At 43.9% G+C, this 18,324-nt stretch overlaps 1 long non-coding RNA gene across 1 annotated transcript in view; it reads right to left on the bottom strand.

Moving 5' to 3' along the window:
- Positions 1-18,324, bottom strand: part of LOC137334257 (uncharacterized) — a 92,672-nt gene that overhangs the window by 11,575 nt on the left and 62,773 nt on the right. The window contains exon 2 of the long non-coding RNA XR_010966118.1: positions 7,424-7,491. This is a non-coding gene — a long non-coding RNA (uncharacterized lncRNA). The remainder of the gene's footprint in view (positions 1-7,423; positions 7,492-18,324) is intronic.

Here is an 18,324-nt window from a genome sequence, read left to right as displayed (position 1 = left end):
TTTTGACCAATCTGCCACGTGAGACCTTGTCAAAAGCTTTGCTAAAATCCATGTAGACTACATCAGTTGCACTAACCTCATCGATCCTCATTGTCACTGCCTCAAAAAATTCAATCAAGTTAGTCAGACATGACCTCCCCTTAACAAATCCGTGCTGACTGTCCTTGATTAGCCTGTGCCTTTCCAAGTGACAGTTTATCCTGTCCCTCAGAATTGATTCCAATAATTTGCCCACCACCGAGATTAGACTGACTGGCCTGTAATGACTCGGTATATCCTTCGCTCCCTTTTTAAACAATGGTACAACGTTAGCAGTCCTCCAAACCTCCGGCACTACACTTTTTTTTTAATATTCGTTCATGGGATGTGGGCATCCCTGGCGAGGCCGGCATTTATTGCCCATCCCTATTTGCCCTTGAGAAGGTGGTGGTAAGCCTGTATCCAGTGAAGTTTGGAAAAAGATTGTTAAAGCCTCTGCTATTTCCTCCCTGGGTTCTTTTAACAGCCTGGGATACATTTCATCCGGCCCTGGTGATTTATCCACTTTCAAAGATGCTAATCCCCTTAATACTTCCTCTCTCACTATGTTTATCCCATCCAATATTTCACGCTCCTCCTCCTTAACTTCAATCCCTGCATCATCCCTCTCCTTTGTGATGACAGATACAGGTATCAAGTCACTTGTGCCCATCCTCCCAGCCAGAATGTAGGTGTGTGGTTTGGTAACTCATGATGAGGAAAATATGGAGCTAAATAAAAATCTTTTATCAAAAAAGCAAAAGATGTAAGACCATTTTTATTTTTATTGCCGATTTTCCTTGTTCCCTCTTGGTGATTCTTCAACATGATTCCAGAGGCAGCAATGATTCCACAGCATGATTTCTTTAGGGTGATCCTAGATTGAGTGTCAGTGAGCTATTGAACTGTGCAGATTACTCAAATGTGAGTCCAATCCTATCCTCACAAGTAGACTTCCAACAATATTCCAACTTTGGTAGGGCTCAGGAATAGGCATCCAGGCTGATTTTTCCTCTCCTAGGGCTACAGAACTGAAACTGCTGCACTGCTGAAACTGAGATCTGGGACATTCTGTTGGTTTGTACTACTCAGTGCCACACCACACTGATGGACATAAAGAAGTCTCTAGCCTTTCAACTCTGGAACTTTTATAGTTATATTAGGAAAAAGAGGGTGGTCAGGAGCAGTGTTGGCCCCTTAAAAACGGAAAGTGGGGAAATTGTCACTGACAATGGGGAAATGGAGGACATGTTGAACGATTACTTAGCGTCAGTATTTACAGTCGAAAAAGAGGATAGCATGCCGGAAATCCCAAGAAAACTAATATTGAATCGGGGACAGGGACTCGATAAAATTAACATAAGTAAAGCAACAGTAATGAAGAAAATAATAGCACTAAAGAGTGACAGATCCCCAGGACCAGATGGTTTCCATCCCAGGGTTTTAAAGGAAGTAGGTGAGAACATTGCGGATGCCCTAACTATAATCTTTCAAAGCTCTCTAGATTCAGGAACTGTCCCTCTGGATTGGAAAATTGCACATGTCACTCCACTTTTTAAGAAAGGAGGGAAACCGGGGAATTATAGACCAGTTAGCCTAACATCTGTTGTGGGGAAAATGCTGGAGTCTATAATTAAGGATAGGGTGACTGAACACCTCGAGAATTTTCAGTTAATCAGAGACAGCCAGCATGGATTTGTGAAAGGTAGGTCGTGCCTGACAAACCTGATTGAATTTTTTGAAGAGGTGACTAAAGTAGTGGACAGGGGAATGTCAATGGATGTTATTTATATGGACTTCCAGAAGGCATTTGATAAGGTCCCACATAAGAGACTGTTAGCTAAGATAGAAACCCATGGAATAGAGGGAAAAGTACTTGGTTAGGAAGTTGGCTGAGCGAAAGGCGACAGAGAGTAGGGATAATGGGTAGGTACTCACATTGGCAGGATGTGACTAGTGGAGTCCCGCAGGGATCTGTCTTGGGGCCTCAATTATTCACAATATTTATTAACGACTTAGATGATGGCATAGAAAGTCTCATATCTAAGTTTGCCGATGACACAAAGATTGGTGGCATTGTAAGCAGTGTAGATGAAAACATAGAATTACAAAGCGATATTGATAGATTAGGTGAACTGTGGCAAATGGAAATCAATGTAGACAAATGTGAGGTCATCCACTTTGGATCAAAAAAGGAGAGAACAGGGTACTTTCTAAATGGTAAAAAGTTAAAAACTGTGGATGTCCAAAGGGACTTAGGGGTTCAGGTACATAGATCATTGAAGTGTCATGAACAGGTGCAGAAAATAATCAATAAGGCTAATGGAATGCTGGCCTTTATATCTAGAGGACTAGAGTACAAGGGGGCAGAAGTTATGCTGCAGCTATACAAAACCCTAGTTAGACCGCACCTGGAGTACTGTGAGCAGTTCTGGGCACCGCACCTTCGGAAGGACATATTGGCCTTGGAGGGAGTGCAGCGTAGGTTTACTAGAATGATACCCGGACTCAAGGGTTAAGTTAAGAGGAGAGATTACACAAATTGGGGTTGTATTCTCTAGAGTTTCGAAGGTTAAGGGGTGATCTGATCGAAGTTTATAAGATATTAAGGGGAACAGATAGGGTGGATAGAGAGAAACTATTTCCGCTGGTTGGGGATTCTAGGAGTAGGGGGCACAGTCTAAAAATTAGAGGCAGACCTTTCAGGAGCGAGATTAGAAAACATTTCTACACACAAAGGGTGGTAGAAGTTTGGAACTCTCTTCCGCAAACGGCAATTGATACTAGCTCAACTGCTAAATTTAAATCTGAGATAGATAGCTTTTTGGCAACCAAAGGTATTAAGGGATATGGGCCTAAGGCGGGTATATGGAGTTAGATCACAGATCAACCATGATCTTATCAAATGGCAGAGCAGGCACGAGGGGCTGAATGGCCTACTCCTATTCCTATGTTCAGTTCAAATCCACTAAGACAGATGAGATGAAAGTGTCTTTCGTCTGCTGGCTGTAAGGGTCCTATGTGAACAGAGTTTGGGCAGTCGTAATCAAATTCTTTGCAGGCATGAGCCTACAGCACAAAACTGTCCCTAATTTGCACTAATTGCAATTTCACTCAGAAAGACCATACGATGCCTTGTGTGGAAAAATGAAAAAAATGCCATTCTGAGGGTGTTAGGAAATATTCTTCTGAGGTTATGTTGTTGGGTTAGAGTAGAGGAAACTTTACTCTGCATCTGCCCGTACTATACTGATCCACATCTTCATGAGCATGAAAACATCAAAATTGTTTTTTTTCCCCCCACTACTTTTTTTCTGCACCACATTCTCTGTTAGATTTCTAGATCCTCATTATGTTCCTTCATCACAAAGTTGGCCTGAAATCATCCCCTTGGATGCTGTCCATCCCATGCTTCCTGGATTATTTTTCACCCCCCAGATAACTTGCAAAATAGATAAAACCTTTTCAGAAGATAAAAAAGAACTTTATTGAGTAAACAGGTAGGCCCAAAATTCCATGCATTCCTAGCACTGCCTTGGCATTGCAATGACAATTTTCTTTTTTTAAGGCTCACAAATTGGGATGAATACGGCCTCTGCTGGCTTTCTGCCTCATAATGCCTGTGCTCAGTTTTCATTGTTGTTTGGGGCCTTCCCACTATGTGCAAACCAATGCTTCTGGAGGCTTATTTAAATATATGTTAATGAAGAGTGAGAGTTTCCAAAATCCATAATGTGTGCCCCCAGTTCTGGAGTTTGTATCAGGGCAGCCTGGTGTTGTCTCCTATATTTAACTGTTGTAGTGCTCTGAGGGGGAAGGCCGGAGTCCTGCTGTACTGAGAAACGGTAGCCTCATGAAGGCTGCCTCCAATCATCACTATTGCACTGGGCCGTGGATCTTTGTCACCTTCAATCAGTGGCCTGCTGGTCTAATGCCAGCTATTAGATCCTGAATGCCCTGGGAGATAGCTGCTTGCATGTTGGCCCCTAGTGACTGAAAGCCAGCATGAAAAGTGCTGTCTAATATGTCACAGCAGTCAGTGCTTCCATGGATCCCACCGATCTCAAGTCACTTCTTAGGTGAGGAACTGATGCAGATTCCAACTAAGCTGATAGATGCTTCATGAAGAAAAAGCCTGCAATGAAGAAAAAGCTTTCCTGATGTTTCCGCAAATGAGGGCTGTAGACTGCACAGAGTTACAGCTGTCAGCTGCCACACATCTTTGGACACTGACCTCCTGCTTCTCCTTTCAACATCATCATCCTCCTCCTCCTCCTCCTCTTCCTTTTCATCTGCCTCCCTGTTGCTCGAAGGATCTTCAGGAAAGAAGGGCATAAACTAAAAATGGGTGAGCATGTTCTCCATGTGATTAAGAAGACAAAAAAAAAGTATGAAAGCTTCAGAGGGATTCCACAGTTACTGTGAAGGTGTGCAGCCACTAACCTGCCCCCTGCACTGTGCCACTGATCGCGCCATCTTCCACAGCTAGAGCGAAGGGATGTCTCCAAGGTGGTATCAGACAATGAATGTAACAGGTCTGTTGGTATCACTCTTTTAAAGTGGAAGAAGGTGCTTTAAGATTCTTCATGCAATTCATTGCTGTTAGGTAAGATGACAACACATATGTTGTCAGATCCAGAATTTGTGAAGCCCTTAACAGAAGTGCAGTGTGAAAGGTTAGCTGTTCAGCTATTAATTTTAAGAGGGTGAACAGTGTGTTGGTGCCCATGTTGCCCAAGTGAGAAAAGGGAGAATGATTGGTCTGTTACCTTGCCTTCCTCTTCAGATGAGTGAACCTTTTCCGGCAGTGGTCTACAAATCTGGGTTGAAACAGTTGACACTCAGTGTCACTGGCAGTTACCTACGTACTTTTTTGTCTTTATTTCCTTTGCTGCATCTCATTCAGGAAGGCTTGCAAGTCAACCTCATTAAAATGTTCCGCTGTGTTTTCTACCAAATTCCAATCCCCTGCTGCCTTCTTTGGGTCTTTCACTTGACGACATGCTTTAAAAGTGCCACAAAAGCTAACATGAACCATCTACCATACGCATCTAACAGTTACCTCAGTCTGACAAAGCATTCAGTATTTACCTGCTGCTGCAAAACTCAACCATTTCAGGCTTTTGTAAAAACCCAGCACACTACTCCTGTGTTACATAGGAAATCTGCTCAACCAGTACCAGTGCATATTCAAATTAGTTTGCCCTGTGTTTTAAATCAGGGTCAGGGCTGGGGAGGATTGTTCGGCAGACGCGCCACCACTAGAGAACCATAACAGTGTAAACGAAACTGTGACTTTTCGGGGCCATGATTTACTGCTTAAAAGTCTCTCTTGAGGACTATTCAACGATATATAGTTTCCTTTAGCCAGAAGGCAGAATGGTCAAAGCCACAATCTTCCAATAAACACTGTACCATTAATGGGCTGAGACAGTGACCAAGAAATTGCTACCTTCAAAATTGCTGTCCATACGCTCAACACATTCCTATGGTATTGCTCGATCTACTATAACAGAGACATAGGGGGTATTTTAAACCCGGAGCCGGAAAGGGGCCGGGGGGTGGAATCGCGGATGGGAAACCCAGAAGTACGGGTTTCCCGGACGTCCTTATGATTTTGACATAAGGACATCTTTTATTTTTTTTGTCGGTTTGCTGTCCGACTGGCCGGACTGATTGACAGGCTGGCTTCAGTCAGACAGGAGCAGAGCAAGAGGACATGAAAAGGTAAGTCTTCAGGTAAGTCATTCGTTGTATGGATGGAGGGGGCATGGGCCACTGTGGGCATGGGGGTCGGGAGGGGGAGTCAGTCATTGGAGGAGTCAGGTATGGGGGGTATCGGGGGTCAGTCATTGGGAGGGGGAACGGGGGTCATGGCAGGGGTCTGCATTTGTTGGGGGGGTCAGGGGTCGTCGTGGGGGTCCGTGTTCGTTGGGGGGGAATCAGAGATCGTGGAGCGGGGGGTCCACGATCATTGGAGAGTCGCTGCAGATAGGCTTGTTGGGCCTGGGTGAAGCACTCCTGCTTCTCCAGGCCCATAAGCTGCAGTTTCGGGTCTACTCGCCTCCTTTCACGTGGCGCGACAGAGAAGGCCTGGGAATCCCGGCCCCCAGGGGTTGAAATTGAAAAACTTTTGAAAATGGAGGCCTGCAGCCTCCTTGAAAAGGTTTTAGTGACTAACCTGTCTCCTGAGAGCAGGTTCGTTGCCCACCCCTTGTTCCGCCCCGGTGAAAACCGGAAATGGGTAGATTGGAGGCGGGTCTGAAACTGATGCAATTTTTAATGCTCTCCCATCCCCAACCCACCCATTTTTCAAAGTTAAAATTCTGCCATAACCCATTAATTTTAAAATGGGTTTGCACTTCCGTTATAAGGAACAGATTTATAGTATTGCAAACAATTTCGAGGTTAATATTATTTTCCAGCCTACCATGAATTAAATTACTCCACAATGAGAAACCACTGCATTTCATAGTTTGATTTAGAACAGATGGAACTCAAGTGCCAGGCAACTCGAGGAATTCAACTCAAACCCACAATCCTGGCCTTGGCTAGTGCCTCTCCCTCAGTGCAGGATATGTGACAGCAACTTGAGTGACTTGCCTCTCCTAGATTTCTTTGCTTCTCTGTAGAAAAGTGCCTTCCTTTCTGCTCAGTCAAAATTGGGATTTTGGCATGTGGATAATCGCAAACACAACCTTACATTTTATCGCTGAATCAGTACATTGATGAGTTGTGGCACTGGAATAACTCAGTGGTACTTAATAGCAATTAAAATACTAGAGCGACCTATCAACTGTGATTTAAAGCATCGGCCATCAGTATCACTGCTATGAAACACATCACAGGCACATTTTCTGTGACCTCCCTATTTCAACGAAGTGTCAAATGCAAGAAAACAGTTTGAAAAGGTCAAATAAGTGAAGAATTGCCTTCTAAAGGGAAATTATTGCCACTCCAGTGAAGGAAAACGACTAAAGGAACTTTGTGTCATTTTTTCCATGAAGAAACCATGTGACAATTGACACAATGATGTGCTTGTGACCCCATGACATTGCAAATGGCAATTTTAAGAGAAAATACTTTAATAGTAACCTTATATGGTATATAGTAACACAATTGCAGCTCATCAGGATAGCTACTGCGATGAGATCAAATTTATGCAGAGTGTACTTATGATCAAAGTTTTGAAATGGATAAGCAATATACCCAGCATGAGGATTTGGACAGTAACATTACAAAAATAAACCTTTGTTCTGGAATATTCCGTTCCAAACAGTCACTAGACATCTCTGCTTCAGCTTTGAAATTTTGAGGGACTAATTGCTATCCTTGCATAAAGACAATTACAATTATTATAATCAAAAATTGTGAATAATTTAAAAATAGTAATTATAAAACATACCTCCATTTCCATCCTCCCCATACCCATCACGTCATGCTTAAGGATAATTGGGATAGGATCAGTTCTCCCTGTGAAATAAAATAAAAGTTGAACTGAACAGGAACTGAACTGATTCGCTTCTATTATGTAGGAAACACGTGGATAGCAACAGATGAAATGCACAAAATGTGGTGTACTGTTGTATAAACTGGAGTCCTTTACAAGTTTATCCTTGAAAGTAAACACAGAAATGTTACATTTGTATAGTTCATGTAGTTGCATACCAGCAATCAAATCGAAACACCACTATGTTTTGGCCTTTCAAATCAGTAGTCAGAAATCCATTTTAATATTTACTCGGACTAGTATCTTGCCCTATAGAATGTACAACAGGGAAATCTTGGTCAAGGATAAGCATTGATTAATTATATAAAGGATTGATTCCATTCTATCATACTTTTGAGTACACAAAGGAACACGGTTTCAAGATTTTTTTAAATCTAATTAAAAGAGTGAATGATTGATTGACCTAGTTGGAAAAGGTTCCTTTCACTTTTTCCTTTATTCTTCTCGTGCCCAGGCTGGACAATGAAAAATTCGGAGAAATAACTGTACAGCATAAAAAGCTGAAAGCAGATAGGTTAGCAAGAAAGACACTATTACAGTCAACGACCAAGGATTGCAATGTTTATTTTTCCAAATGGACAATTTGTCAGTTCTAAAGGAAATTTGTGTCATCTTTGCCATGAAGAAACCATGTGACAATTGGCACAATGATGTTCTTGTGACCCAATGACACTGCAAATGGCAATATTATGTTGATAAACAGAAGAGAAAATACTTTAATAGTAACCTTATATGGTATATAGTAACACAATTGCAGCTCATCAGGATAGCTACAACAATGAGATCAAATTTATGCAGAGTGTACTTATGATCAAAGTTTTCAAATGGATAAGCAATATATCCAGCACGAAGATGGGTGGGTCAGATTTTTTTCCTCTGGTATCATTTGTGAAAATCACTCTTGCACTTACTATCATTTGAAGCATTTGCCATCTTCTGCTTTAACTATACATAGCTCTCTACTAGTCATATAAAGTAGGAAAACAAATAATCAAGCACCTAGAAGTTCGTAGGGAGAACATTTTGAAGTTTTAGAGCAAACCGATCACCGCAGTAAACAATAAAAGTATCTGCTGCCTGAACTGCCAAGTGTTTCTAGCATTTTATGTTTTTATTTCAGATTTCCAGCATCTGTGGTATTTTGTTTTTGTTTTACTATAGTGTTCAAGAACTGAACGACCTGCTTTCAGGCCACAAAGTCAAACTTCCCAATGAAGTTATTTTTCAAAAATGACTAGTTTTCCACATTGAATATTATAAAAATATGGCTGGAGAAAAATGCATAGAAGTGCTTGCAGGCACTCTGCCTCATAGGGCACCCCTAGCCCCCTTCTGATCGTCAGCTTGGTGCCACTGGTCACAGAAATTTATCATTCAAAATATGTACTCAAACATTTTGGGCTGGATTTTAACTCCTGGGCAGGAACATGGCAAAGCGACTGGCCAGCCCATCCGGCAGAGTAGCAGGGAAGCTCAGCTGATTTTAACGACCGGGGCTCATTAACGTGCCGTGTGCCGACACCCTGACCAAAACAGCTGGGAAGTCAGCAGGAAGCAGCTACCTGATCATTAAAGTCAGGCGGCAGGAAGCCACTGCAGAGGCCCAGTCCCTGGCACATGGTGAGTGCTCCAGGTTTTGCCTGGTGGGGAAGCCACCACTGCTCCCCCGCTCAGGCCTCAGGTTAAAATGGCAAATTGAACCCCAATTAAGACATCGGAGCCCAATCTGCATATTTAAAGAGGACCTCGCTGGCTTGGGGCGGCTGTCCTCGCCGCCTGCAATTTAAAATTGAAGTTGGCCAGATCGGAGCAGTAAAGGACTTGATATATCCCCCACTCCATTTTAACTGCCCCCTTGCCTGGTTTCCTGGTGTGAGGAGTTACATTCGACCCCTTTATGTCCTTATTTTGTTTTAGATATCAAAATGGTTATATCAATCTTGAAAAATGTTAAAGGGGCACCAACTTCCACAGAAAAGTGTTTATAAACAATGAGTAACAGTTTGTTGGACATACAATATGATGTGAATCACATTGAAATAAATCATTACACTATTTGCATGTTGTCATTGGGTCAAAAGTTGCACATAGTTCCTTTTGATCTTCAAATAGCAAAAGGTTTGCCAAATATTTCTGACTGAAGACAGTGACCCTTTAACATATAAGAAAAATCCCTTAAAGAAAATGGCAAGCTGTAAGATGCATTCTGATGAATAAAAAATCTTTTGTTTTCAAGCATGACTGTACAAATTGAATTCATAAGCCTTATTTTTGCACATTATTATGTAACGATTCACCTCAGGCAAAGCAGATACTAACTCTGCATACTTCTTTGCGGAAAGGCCTTTTAGAAGTTCCTGCAGAACTGTGAATGGCTATATCCCAGAACATTTCAGTGGAGCATTGCTGGTTTTGCACCTATGTGAGAGCAGACTGGCTGCTGCATCAACTGTGATCACCTGTATAGCATGCTATAGAAACAAACCATATCAATGTGCATTGAGTTGTTTCCTTGTTGCACCGTGATATGGATGTTATCCATGTGTTGTTTCAGCAGTTGTATATGCTTCTCAGCATGAAAACCTTTGAGATGTTAGAGCAGAGAGTAATATTGCTAGCACCTTCATGTTAGCATTTGTCCCTCTCGTTGACATAGGTTGCTCAATCATTTTTGTAGACCCCATTCCTCACTATCATATGCTGCAATAAATATCTAATATAATTATTTCTTCATTCTGTTTTGTCAGAGACATATTTTAAATGGATAAAGCTTTGGGCTAGGTATTTCCATTAGTAGATAACATACCACTGAATTAAGTATTGCCAGTCAGTACCTGGTATTGCCAGCAGAAATGATCTAGCCACTGATGAGGATAATGACAACAACAACTAGCGACTTTAACATAGAAAAATGGCACAAGGCGCCTCAAAGATATAATCAAAAAAACAGCCACCGAGCCAAACAAAGGAGATATTGAGGGCTGATCAAAACTTTGGTCAAAACAGTTGGTTTTTAAGCAGTGGCTTAAAGAATGAGAGGGAAGTGGAGAGGCAGAGTGGTTTAGGGAGGGAATTACAGAGCATGCAGCTAGGCGGCTGAAGGCTTGGCCACTAATGGTGGGACAAAGGAAGAGGGTTGCAGAAGAGGCCAGGGTCAGAAGAATGGAGAATTTGGGTAGGTTATGGAGTTGGAAGAGGTTACAAAGATAGAGAGCGGTGAGGCCATGGAGGGATTTAAATACAAGAAGGAGAATTTTAAATGTGAGGCGTTGGGAGACTGGGAGCCAATGTAGGAGATCAGGACAGGGGTGATGGGTAAACAGGTCTTGGTGCAGTACAAGACACGGGCAGCAAGTTTTGAATGGGCTAAAGTTTACAGAAGGTACAGGATGGAAGGCCAGCCAGGAGACCATGAGAATAGTCGAGTCTGGAGGTGACAAAGGCATGGAGGAGAGTTTCAGCAGACGCCCGGCTGAGGTAGGAGCCAAGGTTAAAATGTGTTTTTTTGTGAAGGCGAGGATATAGTGGTCAGACTCTCAGCTCGAGGTCGAATAGGACACCAATGTTGTGAATAATCTGGTTAAGCCTGAGACAGGCCTATCATACAATAAATAAACTTCCTTTGTTGGAAATTAGATTCCACTTACTGCTTGCAATGACTTTCCACTTTGTACTCATTGTCTGCAGCAGCTTCACCTCAGGAACATTGCTGGGCAGCCATTTGAATATTTTAATCTTTCACTTTTTAGTACAGAGAGGTACAAAATGGATTAAATAGATAGATATATTTACTGCTATCAAATGCAAAGACAATTAAACAGTCTTTCATGTCTTACCCAAAAATAGGGCTTCCTGTTCCTGACTGACCATGCCCAAGCTCTTTCCAGTCAATTGAGTAGGCCATTTGAGATAAGGAAGGGTAGAATCACAGACCTACGATGTGAAGCACAAGAGTGACCATTTCCTAAATTTAGGGAAAAGTGATCTGAAACTCCATTCTTGGAAAGTGCCTTGAATATTGTGGTAGAAGAGGAGACTTATTTGGGGATGCCAATTAAGTGTAGATTTTGTGCTCAGCTGTACTGGTTGCACAATCACATAATAGGCATAGGAGGTCGGACAATTGGATGAACAGGCTTTTAGCTTGTTTTGTGCCCAATTACTTCTGCCTGGGATTTTCTGACCAGCTGCATTTTGTGTTGCTAGAGTGTTGTGCACATTTCCTGGCATTGTCTTATTAAGGTCCCAGAATGCTTGCAAAAATATGTAAATAGTGAAACTTTCTGGCTTTTATGCCGGATTATGCTTTTGACTTCAAAGCCCATTTTGAATGTGCACAAGAGAAGCTCCACGTGCAATGCTGTACTTAAAGGGGGAAAGACTTTCGGGGTGATTTTAACCTAACTCGCCGGGCGGGAAACCCACAGGATCGGGAGAAATGCCGGTTTTACACCCCGCCCAATATTACTCTCCATTGATGTAAATTTTTATAAACAATAGGGCCGATTTTGTGATCCCCCTAATACAATAAGTTTGTTTCTGTGTTTTTCCCCTCATCTGCCCTTTTGGATCACAAAGAAATCACAGAATCATAGAATGGTTACAGCACAGAAGGAGGCCAGTCGGCCCTTTGAGCCCGTGCTGGGTGAATGATGATATAAATCACAGGAATTGGGTTGAAGGAAGGACATAGGATAACATAGTCTGTAATGTGTTGGAAGGTAGTAATAATTGAAGGGTTGCTACCACAACACAGCAGTGAATGGAAAGAATTACTCAGTCATTTAAAACCTCGTGATTACACAGTTACTTAACACCTCATTATTGTATCATCTTGTGAATGACCCAGCAAGAGCTTCACTCTTGCAGTGTTCTCAAAAACAGCCAATCAAACACCTGAGGCTCGATTTTAGCAGCGGGTTTCCTGTGCGTTATCGGCGGGGTGGGCTCGAAAATGTCAATTTCCATGTGCGTGACCGGATCGCGCCTCGATCCCGGCCACTTCCGGGTTCCGCGCTGACGTGCGGGGGTGCGTGCGCAGCCCCTGCTGGTGGGAACCCCGCAGGCAATTAAAGCCAGCGGGATGCCACTTGAGTGTATTTACTTTGGTTGTTCAGGTCATTAACTGATCTGATTAAGGGACTGTGTGTGATTTTGGATAAACATGGGACTGTTTCACACACTGGGGGAAACAGTCCCAGTTGAAACGGACGTGTTGCAGCCATCAGCCTGTGGCAGCTGCAAAGGTCCATTTGACAGGTGGCGGGGGGAGACCCTCACCCATTGCAGGAGGCCGCTCTGTCACTTGGGACAAAGTTTGGCCTCCACCACCCTCCTCCTGACGGTCGAAGTCACCAACCTGCACACTTACCCCGGGGTCCGGAGACACGTACCTACCTTGCGGACCCCCTCAGATGTACATCTTGCGGATGGGGGCTGCCGTAGCTGCAGTCATGACCTCCTCGCAGGGCGAGCAGCATCACCAGCCTCGTCGGCCACGCCATCCACCTCTGACACGTGGAGCTCCACAACAGAGTGCTGTGACACATCCACCTGTACAGCAGGAGGGAGGGCTACCGCAGAGAGAGATGCGTCGCAGAGGGCACTACCCTCGCCACACGTTCCACAGCCCGAGGTTCAGCCTCCTGGACCTCTCTGAGCAGCAGTGCACATGGAGGCGCAGAGTCAGTCGACATGTAGCCGTGGACATCTGCGGCCTCTTTCATGCCGAGCTGCTCCTGGCTGGCCCGTGCACCATCTTCCTACCTGTCGTTGTCAAAGTCACCACTGCCCTCCCGAACTTCTGCTCCACTGCCTTCCAGGCTGCAACCGGGGACATCCCCAATGTCTCTCAGTCGTCTGCGCAGAAGAGCCCTGCGAATACACCTACACCCACTCTCCAGTGACACACTGGGTGGCATCAGTGGTGGGTCCTCATAGGGATACCCAGGAGCGGGCATTATTGCACAAACCGGACAGGATTCGCGAAGACATGGCAGTAGTGGTGCCAATATAATGTGTGATGTGAGTTGTTCTATAATTCAATGGAAGTAAGAACCATGACAAAGCCTCAAACACCCTTGTGCATCCCCTCCATGCTCACAACACGTTTGCCTTACGCTTCCTACTGCACATACGTGATGCATGCCCTGTGGCTGCAGCACAGGTGGTGGCAGGTTGAGTGAGGCTGGCCGTGGGAGAGATGCACGAGAGGGTGAGTATGAGAGAGAGCCATGAGATTGTATGAGGATTGGGTTGCGTGGTAGTGGCGGGGTGAGTACTGGCGAGGTGAGTAGGTGCAGGTAAGGTGAGGATGAGGTTTGAGTGGGTATGCGGGGTGATGTGGCAGAGTAGTGTTGGCAGTGCCGATGGAGATGTGGGGTGGGGGCAGTGCTGTGGCAGACGGGGTGTAGGGGAAGGACTACGTGTACTCACTGTGGCTGACCTACTGAGGTCATTGGAGCGCTTCCTGCACTGTGTGCAGGTGGGCGATCTATTGGTGGCGCAGGTGACCCCCTCGGCCACCTCGAGCCCGGCCTTCCTGGTGGCGGAGGCGGGCCGCTTCCTCCCGCCCGCCGGGTGGAAGATCTCCATCCTCCCCCTCCTCCTCACCCCATGTATGGATACCTGGGGTGAGGCATCATTAAATTGGGAGCAGCCTTCCCCCTGGGCTGCTCCACGCTGTCATTTTTGCTGTTGGTTGCAGCATCTGTCAGTGGAGGACTGCCCCTTTAAATAGAGCGCCTCCAGCTGACGTATCGTACTGCGCATGCGCAGCCCGCCCGATGCGCAGACCAGCAGCGCGGAACCCGGAGGAGCAGGTAAGTGGTTCCAATTAATGCGTTGCCTGCTACGATCGCGCGGGGAACCCACTAATTTCAGCGGGCGCGTAGACCACGCACCCGAAACCCAACCCGCCGGAAACCCGCAGGCCTGCTAACATCGGGCCCCTGATCTGCCAACTAGAATAAGGAAGATAAGTGCAGCTTTAGCAGCCGGGGAAGAACAGCCGTTGGATAGGCTGGATTTACGAAAGTTGATTTTGCCAGGTGGTTCACAATGTGATGCATTACGCGCACAATATCATCTGAATCTAACAACAAACTCAAAGAGCCGCAATTTCCTTAATCCAACTTTCGCCAAAATTACTGACATTTACTCTGATCTCTACGTCAATCTTGCCAATGGCAACTTACGACGAAATTTCCTGAGAATCGGGGTAAAACAAGTAGAAACCAGTGTAAACAATCAGGACCCGAGAAAAGTGCAGAACTTCCATGTCCCCGGCCTTGCCTGGTTCTTTGGCCGTTTTTGGCTTCACCCCCACCCTTCCTGCTTCCCAGTAAATATCGGGGCTAATGACTTTAGGTCCTGCTGCACCTAAAATTTTGAGTGTAAATTTACACACCCATTCAGAACTGGCATAAATGCAAGAAACTCACCTTCTCTGGTCTTGGGCAGCAGCTCCAAGGAAATTCATGGAACATATTGCAGCTTACCGACTACCCTCTTAACAAAAAAACACTGCTTCCAAAATCACTCAATATGAAATGATCAACTCAGATGAAAGATTGAACAGATTTAACATCATTTTCTTAATTGATCTGATAGCATCTTTTAATGGCTGAAATGTACACTACTCCATTGAAGATATTTTTCATTAATAATGCAAACAAATTCCAAGAAACACCACATTAATACAACTTTGTGTTCAGCTCTTATGATTGTAAAGGGACATCTAACAATTAAACTCATTAAAAATTCTGACAACTGCAACTTAGTGATATACCACCTTTAAAATAGCACTTCAGGATAAGAACCAAGCAGGAGGAGAGGAATTAGGCCAAGTAACCAGAAAGTGTGATCAAAGTGGTAGATTTTAAGGAGGCTTTTGAAGATGGAAAGGGGTCAAGCAAGGTGGAGTGATTTGGGTAGAGTCCTAGAATGGGAGTGATATGGCTGAAGGCTCTACCATCTATCGTGGAGTGTAAGGAGGAGAGAACTCACACCAGAGTTGGAGGAAAAAAGTATGTGTTCAGGAATGGGAGGCATGTTAGATTGATAGGAAGTAATGAGGCTGACAAGAATGTAGAATTTGAAATTGATGCAGAGAGATGAGGAACCAATAGGTAAGGATAGGTCAGCTGTCCTTACAAATCTATTGCATTTTTGTCTGGGTGGCCCAATTGTCCTCAACTAAGCTTTTCCCAAAAACCTACACACTAACATTTTCTCACAGGTTGATAACACTGACAAAGGCACCCATCATACATCTCTCCACACTGAACTTTCCTTCCATCTAAAGTGACAAAAACCAAAGCCTTTTTTAAAACAATTGTTTAAACATGTACATCATTAGGAGATTTTCTGAGTCGCACATGCAGTGAGGTACCTCACATGGTGCAAGGACACACAGAAAGTTGCAAGGCACCTTGCCACATGTGAAAACACAAAATCTACCTTTATGTCAAAAATTATTCTGTTTCTTCATAAAAGTATGTAACGGTGTTAATCAGCCAGGTTCAATCCCTAGTCTATGTTAAATTAGCTGATCTCAGTTGAATGGCAGCTGAGCACGAAAATTAGCCTCTGTGATTGGGGAGGAGAAAAACTAGCCAGCTTTAACACTCCTAAATGCCATCAAGTGACCCCTGCTGGAAAGTGCACCTGTGTCAATGCCAAGTGAAGACAGGATATTATGCCCTCCACAATCAAAAAAGCCTGCTGATACTCACTGTTCAGGCTCACACCTGATGGATGACTACCTGGGTGAGGTACCAGAGGGCTGCATCCATCCTTGAAGCTGTATCGCAGCAGGCAATAGTGCTTTAGAAGAGGAGAGGACAAAAATGAAAAAAAAAAGCTTTTCACCTTAACAGGTTAGAAAATTTAATTCACGTTTAGGAAATATTACTGCTGGACCCACTGTGACCTCCACATCAAAAGTCCTACAAAGGTTTGTTAGAAATTCTTTGTGCATATAGTAGCTGATGAGCCAAATTCCCAAAACAATTATAACAATTTGGCATCATCTATTGGAAACATTCCCTTGTATGGAACACAAGTCTAATGCCTCTCCACCTGACATTCAAATGCTGGATGCTTTGGGGTACTGTGCCTCGCATTTTATTTCAGGACACAGATGGAAGATATTGTGGGCTTCAGTCAACCATCTGTTACTCGCAGTTTTAGAAATGTCACATGAACCAAAGAAGAAAGGGCAATATATTTCATTAGGTATCCTGTGTAGCACAGTTCCATTCTCAAATAATAGTGAATGGTCTTGATGCTTCAGTGTTATATCAGGCTGATTCTCACATAAAGTAGATAGCACTATTATAATACATTAGAAGCTTTGCTTGCCCAGTGTAAATAAATTGTGAGCACCTTTGTATATAAATGTTGAACGATTTAATTTACAAATTCAAAATGGAACTAAATTGATCAAGAAGTTTGCAGATGATACAAAAATTGGTTGTGTGGTTGATAGTGAGGAGGAAAGCTGTGGACTGCAGGAAGGTATCAATGGACTGGTCAGGTGGTCAGAAAAGTGGCAAATGGAATTCAATCCAGAGAAATGTGAGCTAATGCATTTGGGGAGGGCAAACAAGGCAAGGCAGTACACAATAAATGGGAGGATACTGAGAGGTGTAGAGGAACAAAGGGACCTTGGAGTGCATGTCCACAGATCCCTGAAGGTAGCAGGACAGGTAGATAAGGTGGTTAAAAGGCATATGGGATACTTTCCTTTATTAGCCAAGGCATAGAATGTAAGAGCAGGGAGGTTATGATGGAACTGCATAAAACATTGGTTAGGCCACAGCTTGAGTATTGCGTACAGTTCTGGTCACCATATTACAGGAAAGATGTGATTGCACTAGAGAGGGTACAGAGGAGATTTATGAGGATGTTGCCAGGGCTGGAGAAGTTTAGCTATGAGAAAAGATTGGATAGGCTGGGGTTGTTTTCTTTGGAACAAAGAAGGCTGAGGGGAGATTTAATTGAGGTATATAAAATTGTGACGGGACTAGGTAGAGTGGATAGGGAAGACCCATTTCCCTTAGCAGAGGGGTCAGTGACCAGGGGCATAGATTTAAAGTAATTGGTAGAAGGATTAGAGGGGAGCCGAGGAGAATTTTTTTCACCCAGACGGTGGTGGGGGTCTGGAACTCATTACCTGAAAGGGTGGTAGAGGCAGAAACCCTCAACTCATTTAAAAAGTACTTGGATGTGCACTTGAAGTGCCGTAACCCATAGGGCAATGGACCAAGTGCTGGAAAGTGGGATTAAGCTGGATAGCTCTTTTTTGGCCGGCACGGACACGATAGGCCGAATGGCCTCCTTCTGTACCGTAACTTTTTATGATTCTATGAAATTGAATTGTGTTTTTTTCAGGAACTGGCATGGATACTGTTTTACATACAAAGCATGCATTGTGTATCCTCTCCAGTAAAACAAGCTAGCCATAACCAAATTTGAAGTGTCTATCTTTATTAACTGACATCTCAGTTAATAAAAATAGATAGGGGTAGAAATTGGTATGCGTGTGCCCGTTTTACAGGTATAAAATGGGTGCAAAACATACTAATTTAGCAGTGGGCGGCCTGCACCCAATCTGCGCAGGTGTTGGTCCCACTGCTAATATCTTGGGTTCCATTTTTCCGGCGTCCTTGGTGGATGCCTACCACAGGCATTAGGCCCTAAGGATATGTTAACCAGGGACCTAAAGCTTGTTTAAGGATCCCTTAGTTATTGATGAGCGGGACAGGCGTCGGTCCTGCACCGCTCAGGACTCT

Source organism: Heptranchias perlo, chromosome 2 (genome assembly GCF_035084215.1).
Source record: "Heptranchias perlo isolate sHepPer1 chromosome 2, sHepPer1.hap1, whole genome shotgun sequence".
Lineage (NCBI taxonomy): Eukaryota > Metazoa > Chordata > Chondrichthyes > Hexanchiformes > Hexanchidae > Heptranchias > Heptranchias perlo.
Note: the sequence above shows the minus strand (reverse complement) of the source record. Positions and strands in the feature narration are given on the sequence as shown.